This window comes from Anolis carolinensis, chromosome 4 (genome assembly GCF_035594765.1).
Source record: "Anolis carolinensis isolate JA03-04 chromosome 4, rAnoCar3.1.pri, whole genome shotgun sequence".
NCBI classification, from domain to species: domain Eukaryota; kingdom Metazoa; phylum Chordata; class Lepidosauria; order Squamata; family Dactyloidae; genus Anolis; species Anolis carolinensis.
The window spans coordinates 49,241,205-49,255,744 of NC_085844.1; the positions used below are offsets into that span (position 1 = coordinate 49,241,205).

A 14,540-nucleotide genomic window follows, 5' to 3' on the forward strand; every position below is an offset into this window, starting at 1 on the left:
GAAAGAGGGTGGAAGGTGATAAATTGGAGAAAGGAGATTTAGTGTGGCTAAGTACCCAAAACATCAAACTGGGGCTACCTTCGAAAAAATTGGGCCCTAAATATATTGGACCATTTAGAATACAGGGTGTTATCAACGAGGTGACTTTCCAGTTGGCATTGCCAAAAAGCTTAGGGAAAATACACCCTGTATTCCATCGTAGCTTACTGAAAAAATACATGGGTACTTTGGACAAAATGGACACATAGAATTATTGTTTTGTTTCAGGCTTGTGATGAAAGAAGAACCGAAGAGGAGGACGAAGAAAAGGAGGGCACCATGTCATGGAACCCAGTTACAGGGCTTTGGTAATTCAGCCCTGTAACTGGGAGTCATAACATAAACAATCCCAGGAGCACCTGGCAGAAGAAGATAGAATATGCCTGGGAACTTGGGGCCGAAAGTATAAACAATTATAATTGGTCTAGTGTGTGAAAATGGTAGTAATGTGATATTGGGGGTGGGACTTGATGATGATATTTACGTGTGGTGTTACGTAGCATCAAAAGTTATAAAAATAGTTGTATGTAAACATTGGGTCATTCCTGACTTTTCCAAAGTCATGTGTTCTTCAATAAAGATTGGATTTGAGAGCAGCCATCTCTGATCTGCGTTCAGACTGATCCTTTGAAGTGAGCAGGACACCATATGTCTTTCCTTTTTAGATTGTATGGATTATACTGCATTTCTATTAAAAGTATTGTAATATCTAGAGCAGATCCCACCTGAGTTTCCCAATTCTTTATTTGCCGCTGTTCACTCTCACAGGGGTCCTTTGCTCTTAACCCCAGCAAATGTGGTGGGCTGACCATAATGTAATTCACTGGTGTAAATGTAGGGTTTAAAGGTGAATTATGAAGGATAAAGCTATCAATTGCCACAAGTCATGACTATATATAACACTGAGTTTCAGAGGCATGATCTGTCTGACTAAAACCTGCAAAGAAACAAGGGTGGGAAAGTACACATTTCCAGCTTCCCATCCAGTTGGCCACTGCAGAACAGAATGCCAAACTAGATAAGCTTTTGCTCTGAGCCAACAGTTCAGAGAGAAAACACTGTTTCATGATTTCTGTTATCTATTTCTTGTACATTTTGTTATCTGTCCAAATGCTCTAAATGCATTCTAGGTAGAATCCTTCTAAATTTTTGATGTTTTAAATTTCTGTTTATCACAAATATAATTCCAAAGGACAACAACACATTTCCCATAAATGACAAAATAAGTTTCTTTGAGCCAGGAGCCATAGTTCTCCTGAAGCCATTTCAGGTATCCAGACAGCATTCTAGTTACAGCCAGCAGAAAACAAATTATTGTGTGGCAGATTATCATGGGAAGTGTGCATTAAAAAAACAATAATAGAAAACATGGAACGTAAGAAAAATTCTGGGAGCTGGCTTCTCATCCAAGCCAGTCCTGTGTGAACAAAGCAGGTGTTGCAGGTAGCAGATGTTTGGAGACTGACCAGGTATTGGAAGGCAGAAATACGAGAGCTATGATATGCCCTAAACCTCAACTTCAAGGTTGGACTTCTACAATGTGCTTTACATTGGGCTACCTTTGTACCAAGTTTGGAAACTCCAGTTGCTTCAAAATATGGCAGTCAAATTGATTACAGGAACATCCAGAAGTGAGCATACTACACTCATATTACATTCACTCCACTGGCTGGCAATTAGTTTCCAGGCAAAGTACAAAGTGATGGTTTTGACCCTTAAAGCTCTAGTGGTTGGGTCCAGGTTACCTAAAGAATCAACTTCTTCCATACAGTCTTCCATAAACACTTATGTATGTCCTCTGGGGGGCAGCTACTCCAACCTGCCAAAACCAGACTGGCGACCTTCACACTGATGACCTTTTCATCAGCTGCCCCAAGACTGTGGAATGATCTGCTGGAAGAGCTTCAGCATTCAAATTATCTGTCAGAATTTAAGATGCAATTGAACACCCAACTCTTCCAGCAGGCCTATCCAGTCACTATAGTGTTCACTATATTTTATTTTTCGTCTGTGTGTTTTAATATATGTATTTTGGAGAAAAAAATTAGTATGTGTATTTCATATGTTTATGATTATTATATATTTTAGCTATGTTGTAACCCACCTCGAGCCACAAGGAGGGGCAAGTAAGAAATAAAATAATAATAATTATTATTATTATTATTATTATTAACTGCTGATCTCATGAAGCCCTGTACTATTAACAGCATCAAAGTGAGATACAACTGCAGCTCAAACAGCTGTCACATTTGGAATGTGCCATCATCTGGCCTTTGCCTTAAGTCATGCCATGCAATGCATATACTAATGGAGGCATACTGCTGAAACAGTTCTCAGTTTCCAGTGAAGCTGTACAAAGAAATGGTCAAAGGCAACAAAAACACTAAAGTAAAAAAGATAAATCAAATATACAAAGTTTATTTATTTTATCTATACTGTGCTCTCCCCCCTCCCCACCCTACCCCCACCCATCCCAGGAACATAGGACACAAAATAAAGTGGAGTTTAGTTAAAATCTTATTCCTGTTGCGGTTAAATGGCAGGGATTCAGAAATGTTTGCTTATATACGAGTAAATCTCAGTTTATATTTGGGGAGTGTCATTGGTATACAACATTTTCATGTCTAAAATGCAAGAGATACTTTGTCCTTAATTCTAAATTAGATATAATCTCAATTCTACTGCGTTTTTCCCCTTAAGTCTTCTTCCACTAATTCTGGATAACAAACATCAGGGTGCTTTTTATACAATTAGCTTATCTGTTCTGATGAGATTCTTGCTGGTTGCTTAATATTTACTGCTCTTGATCAGCAGAGTAGAAACCCATTTTAATTCTTTCAACAGTGGAGAAATGATAGAAATATCTGCTGGTAATTATAAAATATTCAGGTGGTTACTTTCATTTCGTATATAATGTTTTGCTTTAACTTTCAAAAAAGAGCTTACAAAACTAATTTTGATGAAGCACATGATATAAACCTAACTATTTCAAGCCCTACTGTGCCTGAATAATAATATTTTTGCCACACTGTTTGAAACTAAAAGATTCCCATAATTATATGTATATTATGATTTTTAAAACAACAGGAAATATAAACACACATACATTATTAAACAGCAAGGGAAACATCACAGAGGCTTGAAGGGGAGAATTGTTTTGTATCCAAAGACAGTTAAAACAAAATGAAATTTCCCAAATTAACGAACGCCTCACATCTGAATTGGGGGGATTTTTACAGCTCCATGGAAATGATTCAACCCTAGTAAAAGCAATCAACCAAGTCACTCCAAAGCAAATGCTTATTTGGGCATAAGTCTCCTCCACCCAACATTCTGGCAGTCCAGGTTACACCCAGAACAGTTTTATAGACCAGGAAAGCTGGCAAACAAAATAGTATCCAGAAGCAATAGATATGGAATGTTAAACTGGTGAGGCCTTTTATGTGCAATATTGAGGCGGGAGGTTAAGGAACCCCAGGAAATACCATATATGGGCAGAGATGGCGACAGCTAGCGACCCGGGTGCATAAACTCACAGAAACATGTGACTTCTGGGAAATCATGTGTTTCTGAAGAAATGAAAGCTAAAGATAAACAAACAGCGCATGCGTACGCAGGCGCTCTGAAGGATTGTGAGCACGGCACAAAAAGAGTGCAGCCGGCCTGCTGGTCAGCACTGATTGGGCAGCGTCACAACTCTAAGCCAATGAATTTGCTTGTGGGCGGGCATAACCCGAACCCTGTAGTGTGTATAAATGTTTACTCAGCCTGCCACTGGGGGTTCCCCTGGAGAAGCACTTACTTTGTGTTAGGGGGAACCCTAGTGGCCATTAGCGAAATAAAACTGCTTTCTTGGAATTCCTTCAGTTGTCCGTCTTCAAATTCCTCCACTGCGCCAACAAGAACCGTAGCACGAAGGTTCCGCTACATTTTCTGGTGACCCCGACGTGATTTTTTTTTCCTATAAGACGGGCCAGGAGATTTGGAGACGGATCCCGTTGGCGGGACGGCCTCAACTCAGCGGTGGGGGCCTGAGGCAACTACCGTGAGACGAGAAGGGGCCCCTGAATACTACACGACCGGCTGCGGTGCTTGCCTCTGATGCCAACGCCGACTGACGGTGGAAGCTGCAACACCAGCAAGGTTCCATAGAAACCAGCTAGGATCCAGGGAAAAAAGCCCAGGGGCGAAGGTTGGTCCGATGTCTACAGAAATCTGGCAAGTATAGGGGTTTGCATGAGATATTAAGGGAACGCCAGCGCTGGGAGGGACAAAAAAAGTTCCCAGGGAGGTAGAAAGGGGTTCTGTCTTGTGTTTCCTGACGCATGCCATTGAGTGGCCAGGTGCCCAGGCCAGGACAGTCCCCTCTATTAGGCAGGATGGGAGGGAAAAATTCAAAGAGCTCCACTCCCTTACAATGTATCTTAGATAATTTTGGCTCTTTTGCTATCAGAGCCGTAGCAGGGAACCCAAGGGACCTAAGAGATTATAGACTGAGGAATTTGTGTCAGGGAGAATGGCCAGAGTTTGGTTTAGGTTGGCAAGTAGAAGGAACGTGGGATCTGAAACTGATCCGAACAGTGGAAGAATATTGTGCTGTGAATCATCCGAACCAGTGGGTCTATATTGCTACGTGGGAACGGGTAGTTAGAGAAGATCCAGGTTGGGTTCGACAGTGCAGGAATGGCAAATGCATGGTGGTGAAGAAGGAGGGGAAAAAGAAGGAAGTTTTCCAATCCAATGAGGAGGACTACCCAGATTTACAGTTGAGTGTACAGGCTAGACAACAGGAATTATTGCCGCCACCCTTGCCACCGCCCCCCCCACCCCAGGGAACAGCCCCCGGTGCACCTACACTAGGAACGAGACCCCCACCCTACTCTTCGGAGTCAACCGAAGCGGCCAAGAAACACTATCCTAGCCTAGAAAAATATCAGGAGGAAACAAAGGAAAAGAAGAAGTCACAACGGATGCCCAGTGATGCTTCTCCGGCACAAACTCGGAGACATGGAGCTCCGGTGTGGTCTGGTGATTCACCGACCGGACCGGCCCTCCAGATGCCCTTGAGAACGGTGCCTGTGATAAACAACAGGAATGAGATAGTTCAAGCATACCAGGTAGTGCCTTTCAGTAGTAGTGACATTTTGAATTGGAAAAATAATACTCCACCTTATAGTGAAGAACCCCAAGCTATGGCTAGGCTATTGGAAGGGATTATGGCAACCCATAATCCCACCTGGCAAGATTGCAGACAATTGTTGAATATGTTGTTCACATCAGAGGAGAGAAGAGCAGTGTTGAATAATGGGGTAGCCATAGCCCAGGTTGGTGCCCCACAAGATGGTGATGCAGCCGAGTGGGGAGCACAGAGGTTTCCTGTGGAAATAGATCCCCAATGGGACACCGCAGAAGAAGGACATTTGCAGAGACTGAGAGGATTCCAGCGTATATTGGTAGAAGCGGTAAAGAGGGGCCCGCCGCGACCCGTCAACATTGTAAAAATTCAGGGAGTGGTACAGGAAAAATCTGAGTCACCAACAGCCTTTTTGGAAAGGCTGGAGGCAGCATATAGAAAGTATAGCCCGTATAATTTGGAGGATGAAAACGGTAGGAGGGCGATTCAACAGTCTTTTATCAGTCAAGCGGCTCCTGACATCCGGAGAAAGATTCAAAAGCAACCAGGATTTCTAGGAAAGACTATGAATGAATTGTTGGCACTCGCAGATCAAGTTTATATGGCGAGGGACCAGGTAGAAGAAGAGAAGAAGGACAGGAAGAAGAAGCAGGAATACCAAGCATTAGTTACCATGATGGAACAAAGTGCAAGTGGACAGAGAGGAAGAGGAGGATATGCCAGAGGGGGACAAGGAGGAAGAAGAGGGCCCCCTCGGAGGTTAGGTCGAGACCAATGTGCTAAATGTAAGAAGTTTGGACACTGGAAAGGTGAATGCCCAGAAGGAAGAGAAGGAAGTCAGGAAGGACCGAGAGAAAGAGGAAGGCCTGAGAGAGGAAGAAACCCAGGAAGGGGAAGAGGGCGTGGGAACTACGTACCTTTTCCTGCAAGAGAGGTGATAGCTGCAGCAGCTGTGATGGAAGAAGAATGGGAAGATATGGATGGAGGAGAGGAATGAGGAAGCCAGGCTCTTGTTTTGTTGGACCCCGGGGAGCCGATGGTCACACTTGAAATCGGGGACCAACAATTGGACTTTTTAGTGGACACAGGTGCCGAAAAATCAGTAGTAAATACAAAAATTAGTCCACCAACTCGGGAAACTACGAAAGTAATAGGGGTGTCTGGGAAGACCCAGAAGTGCCCCTTCCTTAAGGAACGCACCTGCAATCTGGCCGGACATCAGGTCAAGCATAAGATGTTATATCTCCCAGACTGCCCAGTCCCTTTATTGGGAAGGGACATTTTATCAAAATTACAAGCACAACTCCAGTTCATGAAGAATGGACAAGTGGAGCTATCATTTCCCATGGAAGAGGAATGGAGACTGTTTCAAGTTAGGATTTTTACTGAAGAAATACAATGGCCATGGCATGAGACTCCTTTAGTGTGGGCAGAAGATAATCCTCCAGGATTAGCTAAATATGTTCCGCCGGTGGTGGTGGAAGTGAAAAGAGGAATGGGGCCCATATGCAAGCCACAGTATCCCGTCAGTCGAGAGGCAGTGCAGGGGATCAGAAAGCATCTAGAGCGACTTCTGCAGCATGGGATATTGGTACCATGCAGTTCCCCATGGAACACGCCCCTGCTCCCAGTCAAGAAACCAGGAGGACAAGGAGAATATCGCCCAGTCCAAGATTTGCGGGCTGTAAATCAAGTCACCGTTCCCCTAACCCCGGTAGTGCCAAATCCATACATCATGATGAGTCTAGTACCAGCATTTGCCAAATGGTTTACTGTATTGGATTTAAAGGATGCATTCTTTTGCATTCGATTGGCCCCTGTATCCCAACCGATCTTTGCTTTCCAGTGGGAATCTCAGCAGTCAGGGCAAAGGACCCAGTATGTTTGGACACGCCTTCCTCAGGGGTTCCGGGACAGCCCGACCATTTTTGGTCAAGCCCTGGCCAAAGACTTACAGGATTTTGTAATACCTAAGGAAGAGGGAATTTGGCTTCAATATGCAGATGACCTGCTTATCGCTTGCCGGACACTAGGGGGCTGTAAAGAGCATACTTTGAGATTTCTCAAGACATTGGAAGAAAAGGGTTACAAAGTGTCAAAGAAAAAGGCCCAGTTGTGCTGTCCCACGGTGAAATATTTGGGGTTCCATCTGACCGAAGGAAAGAAGATGTTAGGAGCTGAAAGAAAGGAAGTTGTTTGTGCCATCCCCACTCCCAGCACCCGGCGACAGGTGCGGGAATTTTTGGGATCAGCAGGATATTGTAGACAGTGGATCCCCAACTACGCCGTGTTGGCTAAGCCACTGTACCAGGCTACGAGAGGTGGAAGAGAAGATCCATTTGAGTGGACAGAAGAATGTCAACAGGCATTTAAGGCATTAAAAGAAGCATTGATGTCATCTCCAGCATTAGGACTGCCCGATTTGGAAAAACCATTCACTCTGTTCGCTGCAGAGCGGGAAGGAACAGCGGTTGGAGTATTGACCCAACCACTAGGTTCATGGCAAAGGCCGATTGCCTACTTGTCAAAGCAATTGGACACAGTGGCTCGTGGATTGCCACCTTGCCTGAGGGCTGTGGCAGCATCAGTAGATTTAATCAAAGAAGCAAATAAATTGACCCTAGGACAGCCACTGACAGTTAAGGTGCCCCATAGCGTTAAGGCACTGTTAGACATTAAGGGACCGCGCTGGCTCACAAGTGAGAGGTTAATGAAATATGAGGGATTGTTGTGTGACAACCCACTGGTGACCCTGGAGACTTGCTCCACTCTGAATCCGGCCACCTTGCTCCCGACTCCAGGAGACACCAAGATCCATCAGTGTGCCCAGGTGATGGATGAGGTATTCTCCAGTCGACCGGATTTGAAGGATGTGCCACTGACTAAGGTGGACGACACTCTGTTCACAGATGGAAGCTCCTTTATGGAAAATAATCAAAGACACTCAGGTTATGCGGTTGTCCGGTGGGGGGGAGAGACGCTGGAAGCAGGGTCACTGCCCCCGGGGACTTCTGCCCAGAAGGCCGAATTGATTGCCCTGACCCGAGCGTTGGAATTGTCAAGCGGAAAGCGGGTCAACGTCTACACAGACTCAAAATATGCCTTCACCACCCTCCACGCACATGGAGCACTGTACAAGGAGCGCGGGCTCCTCACGTCTGGAGGAAAGTGCGTGAAACATGCTGGAGAGATTGTGGATCTCCTGGAGGCGGTTTGGAAGCCAAGGCAGGTGGCTGTGATGCATTGTAAAGGGCACCAACGTGGAGACGATCCCGTAGTGCAAGGAAATAGGCAGGCTGATCTGGCAGCCAAAGAGGCAGCTAGGCTGCCCTATATTGAACATCAGGTAATGGCCCTACAGGTAGAATTAACTGAACATAACATTACATATACACCAGAGGAAGAAGAATGGGCCTTAAAGGAGAAGGGTCAGTGGTCAGGAGAACTCATAGTGATGCCAGACGCCCGTGTCTACGTCCCTAAGGACTTGGCATGGCACTTAGTCCAACACATGCACCAAAACACACATTTAGGAAAGATGGCATTGGCAAATCTGCTAGGACGACAGTTGTATATCGATGGATTACATAGCCTAACGGCAGCAGCAGCCCGAAGATGCTGGACATGTATAAAAAATAACCCCAGAGAAGGACCCCTCAAGCCACCAGGAGTCCAACATGTGGGTGGGGTACCCTTTGAAGCTTTAGTCACTGACTTTACAGAAATGCCCCCATACAAAGGATACAAATATTTACTGGTATTCGTGGACACATACACAGGATGGGTGGAGGCTTACCCTACAAGGACTGAGAAGGCTGTAGAGGTGTCAAGAGCTCTAATGAAAGATGTTATTCCCAGATTTGGCATACCCTTAGAAATTGGATCAGATAATGGCCCCGCATATATTCAACAGGCTGTGCAAGGATTATGTAGAATTTTGGGCATAAAATGGAAGTTACATTGTGCATATAGACCCCAATCTTCTGGAAAAGTGGAAAGAATGAATAGGACATTAAAGGCTCAGCTTGGGAAACTTTGCCAAGAGACAGGACTGCCGTGGACGGTGGTTTTGCCCATGGCATTATTAGGAATCAGATGTACACCACACAAACGGACAGGACTCTCCCCTTTTGAAAGACTCTATGGACGACCCCCTTTGAACTTGAAGGGAGCCTTAGAGACAGGAGCTGAGCAGCACCTCATAGGAGAGAAACAGACATTGGCCCAGGTTCAGGCTTTGGGCAGACAAATGCAGCAGTTAGAAAAATACATTTCTGAATTGAACCCACCATTCCCTACCACACCTCTACATTGTTTTTCACCAGGTGACGAGGTTCTGGTCAAGGATTGGAAGATTGAGCCATTGGGACCCAAGTGGCGAGGACCCTATGTTGTGCTCCTGTCTACCCCCACTGCAGTGAAGGTGAAGGAGATTAAGCCGTGGATACATTACACCCGTGTAAAACTAGCACCTGAGGAGTGGCGGACGGAGCGAGTTCCTGGTGAGGACCTGAGACTCAGGATCATCCGGCAACTCCCTAAGGGGTCAACAAGGCCATGAAGCTGATCCCTTCGGGTGCAACGGAGCGTCGGTGGTCAAGTATGTCGCAGCATGGCCCAACAAAGGCGCTCTCCGGGAGATGGTGGCTAGACATTTTGAGAGGAAAGAGTGGGAGACAAGTTATGAGGAGGGGAGGAAAGCGCACTGTGTTTGGTATATTATTTGTGCTGAGTTTTATTCTCTCTTTTGGAAAAAGAGCACATGGGAATTGGATAAAAGAACATGCCAATTATATGTTTGAGCAGCACGGGAAAGAGGTAGCATTAATATATGAACACCCCCTCACCGTAGGGGATTTTTCATTTCTTCCCGATTTAATTGATGAACCACAGATTGTGTTGGAGGGATTGTCCAAGGCTCAGGAGGGTCCGCCTACCGTGTTTTCTAGCATACCGCAAAGGATAAATAAAACTCGGTTTCGACGGTTTAGATACCATACCTCCACCAGGGGTTTGTGCTTCTGTTGTGGAGGATCGGGAATATGGAATTCTGAGTGGAAACACTGGGGAACTAGGCAGGCGTTCTTTTCCCGATTAGGCAATTATTCCCATTGTCGAGACCGGTTCTATCTACATGGACGATTTAATACATCTTATGTCTCACGATTAAATCTAACCGCAACCGAGTGGGCTAGCATGTATCCAGATTATCCTACATTTAGTGTGAATGATTCTATTGAGGGCCTAAAATCTTATATGAACATACTGCAACAATTAACCCAACTGAGCCTAGGTAAAAGCCTCTGTCCGTTATGGCAAATTAGGGATCCAAATCTATGGTTTTTCTTTGATAAATGGGCCACAAATTATCACCCCGGCAACTACCAGTGTGTCGGTGTGGGTTATTTGACATTCCCAGTTCAGGTCTTACACAAAAGGCATCAGCGCCTGAAACGGGACATTGTGCAAACAGGCCCTCTAGGACCAGAATGCTCGGATGAGGTCATTATTAACAAGGCCCTGTCAGGTTCAGAAGCCTCCCGTGTAGGAGGAGGCCTGATCACAGGCTTGTTGACACTGGGTGCTTACCCAGGGATTGTAGCTCAAGCAAACCGTAGAAGTGTTCTAGGCCTGACTTGCCGCCTTGAAAAGTCCATAAATGCCACTGGTAAAATTTTCCGGGAAATCCAGTCTGAAGTAGAAGAAATCAGCCAGATGGCCCTACAGCATAAGTTGGCCCTTGACTACCTACTGGCGGCCAGGGGGGGCTTATGCGCCATGGTTAGAGGGCGTTGTGTAGTGAAATTTCATAACTTGAATAGTACTATTGAAGATGACATCGAGTCATTACAAAAGTTAATTTACAATAATGTCCAGGAGATAGAAGGTTGGTCTCCTTTCTCCTGGGTGACTAGCTGGTTACCCTCAATAGAATGGTTGAAGAACATATTGTTGGTAGGGATTTTAGGATTGTTCATTGTTCTCATAGTTATGTGTTGCACTCCAATAATGATGCAAATGTGTACTAGGTGTGTCACACAATCTTTACCTGAAAAAAAGATAGCCATACTCCAAGCCAAGCGGGATTGGATGGAACCATAATGCTTTGCTTCAGCTTTTGTACATGCGCTTCGCAAAAAGAAAATGGGGGAGTGAGGCGGGAGGTTAAGGAACCCCAGGAAATACCATATATGGGCAGAGATGGCGACAGCTAGCGACCCGGGTGCATAAACTCACAGAAACATGTGACTTCTGGGAAATCATGTGTTTCTGAAGAAATGAAAGCTAAAGATAAACAAACAGCGCATGCGTACGCAGGCGCTCTGAAGGATTGTGAGCACGGCACAAAAAGAGTGCAGCCGGCCTGCTGGTCAGCACTGATTGGGCAGCGTCACAACTCTAAGCCAATGAATTTGCTTGTGGGCGGGCATAACCCGAACCCTGTAGTGTGTATAAATGTTTACTCAGCCTGCCACTGGGGGTTCCCCTGGAGAAGCACTTACTTTGTGTTAGGGGGAACCCTAGTGGCCATTAGCGAAATAAAACTGCTTTCTTGGAATTCCTTCAGTTGTCCGTCTTCAAATTCCTCCACTGCGCCAACAAGAACCGTAGCACGAAGGTTCCGCTACAATATGACTATGGTTATATCCATGGCTGATCATTACTGTTCGAGTTTTAATAGCAAGTTCTAACTTAAACCATGATGGCACAATGACAGACACTGCAATATTTATGTGAGGAAAGAGCTACAAAGAGCTTTGATCAGCCTCCCCCGGCATGGTTTCCCTCCTGAATATGTCAGGTCAGTGGCAATGCTTTATTATTTCATTCTATTTCTATATTTGAAATTTACCAGCTCTGGAGTTGGTAAACACCTAGATGGCATTGCCTGGGAACTCCTCTGGGGAAAAAGGTAGAAACCTAGTCTTACCAGAGAGGGTCATTTGTAGAATGTAAGGGAGTGTGCATCTACACTGGAAAATTAATGCAGTTTGACACAGTTTTAACAGCCATGATTTCATAAAATGTAATTACGGGAGTTGTAGTTTGCTGAGGTTTCAACACAATTTGACAAAAGCTAAAGATCTTGTAAAACTCCCTTGAGCATTGAGCCATAGATGTTGCAGTGTTGATCAGGCATGGGCAAACTAAGGCCCGGGGACTGGATGCGGCCCCCTGAGTGCTTAACTCAGGCTCTTCTCATTTTTCCTGTCCTCTTGACCTGCTGTATCCTTATGCCAAAAAGATAGGGAGAGGAATGCAGGCTCCAGACGAGAGCCCTCTGGAGCATTCTCAACCACTGTGTGTCTCACCCTCCTACCGGCATAAGGATGGTGCGAGCGGCCCTGTCCTTATGCCAGGAGAATGGCTCGAGGAAGGCATGTGGCGACTGAGGGCCCTTCAGAGCAATGTCAGCTGCCGCCTGTGTTGCATAATACCAAGAGAACAACCCAAGGATCGGGGGGAGAGGATTAGGAGGAAGATTGTGGCAGTTGCTGTGTGTCTCACCTTCCTCCCAGCATAAGGCTGTGGGCGAGCAGCATGTACCCAGCTGTCCTCTCTCCCGGCCTGGCCTTTCTAGCTGGGCCTGCAATGCGGCCCAAAGCAAAAATGTTTGCCCATGTCTGGTGTAGATGCACCTGGACTCATTACCTGTTCCTTCTTTCATTCTGTGTGACATTCCTTTTGGCACTTCTCTGGAAGACCATAAAATATCCATGGGCTCCTAGACCAGGAGCAAATCAGTGGCTGATATAGACAAGGATAGTTCTTTGCTGAATGTACCTAAGAAGCATAGCCTTCACTCAGGTCTGGCAAAGGGATATACATGTATTAGTCACCTGGTGACTTCTCTGGAAGCAATGACAAACTTATTTAACAATGTAATAGGAATATAGCATAGCATATTGGTGAACATGGTCCCGAACAGATCAAATTCTCTCTTTGTTTATGTTTCTAATGCCCTGGACAAATTATAACCTACATAATTGGATTATAGACTAAAATACCTCTCTGAAGCACATTTACAAACTTTAAGATATAAATTTTATCAAATAGTAATGATGCTAGTAAGAGTTCTTGCAACCAAACAACCTATCCTATGTGGTCATACACATGACAGAAGGATTCCAAACAAATTAACCTTACTGAAACAAAAGAAGCTTTTCTTAACATGGAGGTGTGAGAACAGCCTGGATTGCCAACAACACAGCCCCAAAAACATTCATTGTGTCCTGGGTTTTAGGTCTGTTCCTGGGTTATTTGGGGTGCTGATTCAGAAAACTACATTGGAGAGACCACATCAGCTATAGTTTCTTAGATTTGGTTATCATAATTTTCTATGTGCTAGCAGACGGTGGCTGGCATATGTTCTGTATCTCAAAACTAGAACTGATAGGAAAAACAAGTGCCATTTTTGGAATCAGAAGGTCAAATATAACCAAAAACAGGGCTAGCATTTGAGGCACCAAAATGTGTGTTGACTAGTGTAATGTAATGCAATGCAATACACAGTATTAGTTAACAAGACTAGAAAAAATGTGTATGACCTTGATTGAAAGTTAATGAAACTTTGACAAAGAATACAACTTGAAGGCCATTATTTCCAGTGTCCAACTTTCAGACATCTTTAAAACATTTGAAAAATTATAGTCTAAATACTATTTATTCAAGTGAGACTGAATCATCTCTCTGTTCCCTAAGATGTTGAAACCCCATTAACATTTTAAAATTGGTTCTCAAGAGACAAAATGCATGGATACCTAATAGCTACTCACATTAATTTACATGTGATGATTCATGCATATTTAAACTTGCCAATTGTCGGATATTACTGAAATGAAAAATTAAGTTTCTTGCAAGTGTATTGTCAGGAGCCATCAAACCAGATCACATATGCTTTGTTACATCATAAGGAAGGAATATACTCTAATCACTTTGGAAAGTCTAACAGAAGCAATTACAGGGGCTTACATTCTTATAACAAAATGACTTACAGATGAAAGAAAATTTCATTACAATTTAACCAAGTACACAACTTTTTTTGTATTCAGGATAGAAGGAACCTGCGATTATAAGCAATAGATATGGAATAAAAAATGACAGATTGGGCCAAAACTTTTGGATGCTTAGTAGTGGTCTAGTTTTTAATCTCTATATGTTTAACTGTGGCCCCATCTACACTGCCATATAAAATCCAGGTTATCTCTTTGAACTGGATTATATGGCAGTGTAGACTTATAAAACCCAGTTGAAAGCAGAACATCTGAAATCAGATATTGGATTATATGGCAGCATAAATCCAGCCTGTGTTTGTGATTCTACTTCACTTTCCCCCCCTGAAAAATTCTTTATCTTTGTTGCGAGT

The 14,540-nt window shown here is 44.3% G+C and overlaps 1 protein-coding gene and 1 pseudogene across 4 annotated transcripts in view; both read right to left on the reverse strand.

Moving 5' to 3' along the window:
* sntg1 (syntrophin gamma 1) overlaps positions 1-14,540 on the reverse strand; it is a 290,079-nt gene that overhangs the window by 227,747 nt on the left and 47,792 nt on the right. The window lies entirely within an intron of this gene.
* LOC134298875 (uncharacterized) overlaps positions 1-14,540 on the reverse strand; it is a 53,281-nt pseudogene continuing 38,741 nt past the window's right edge.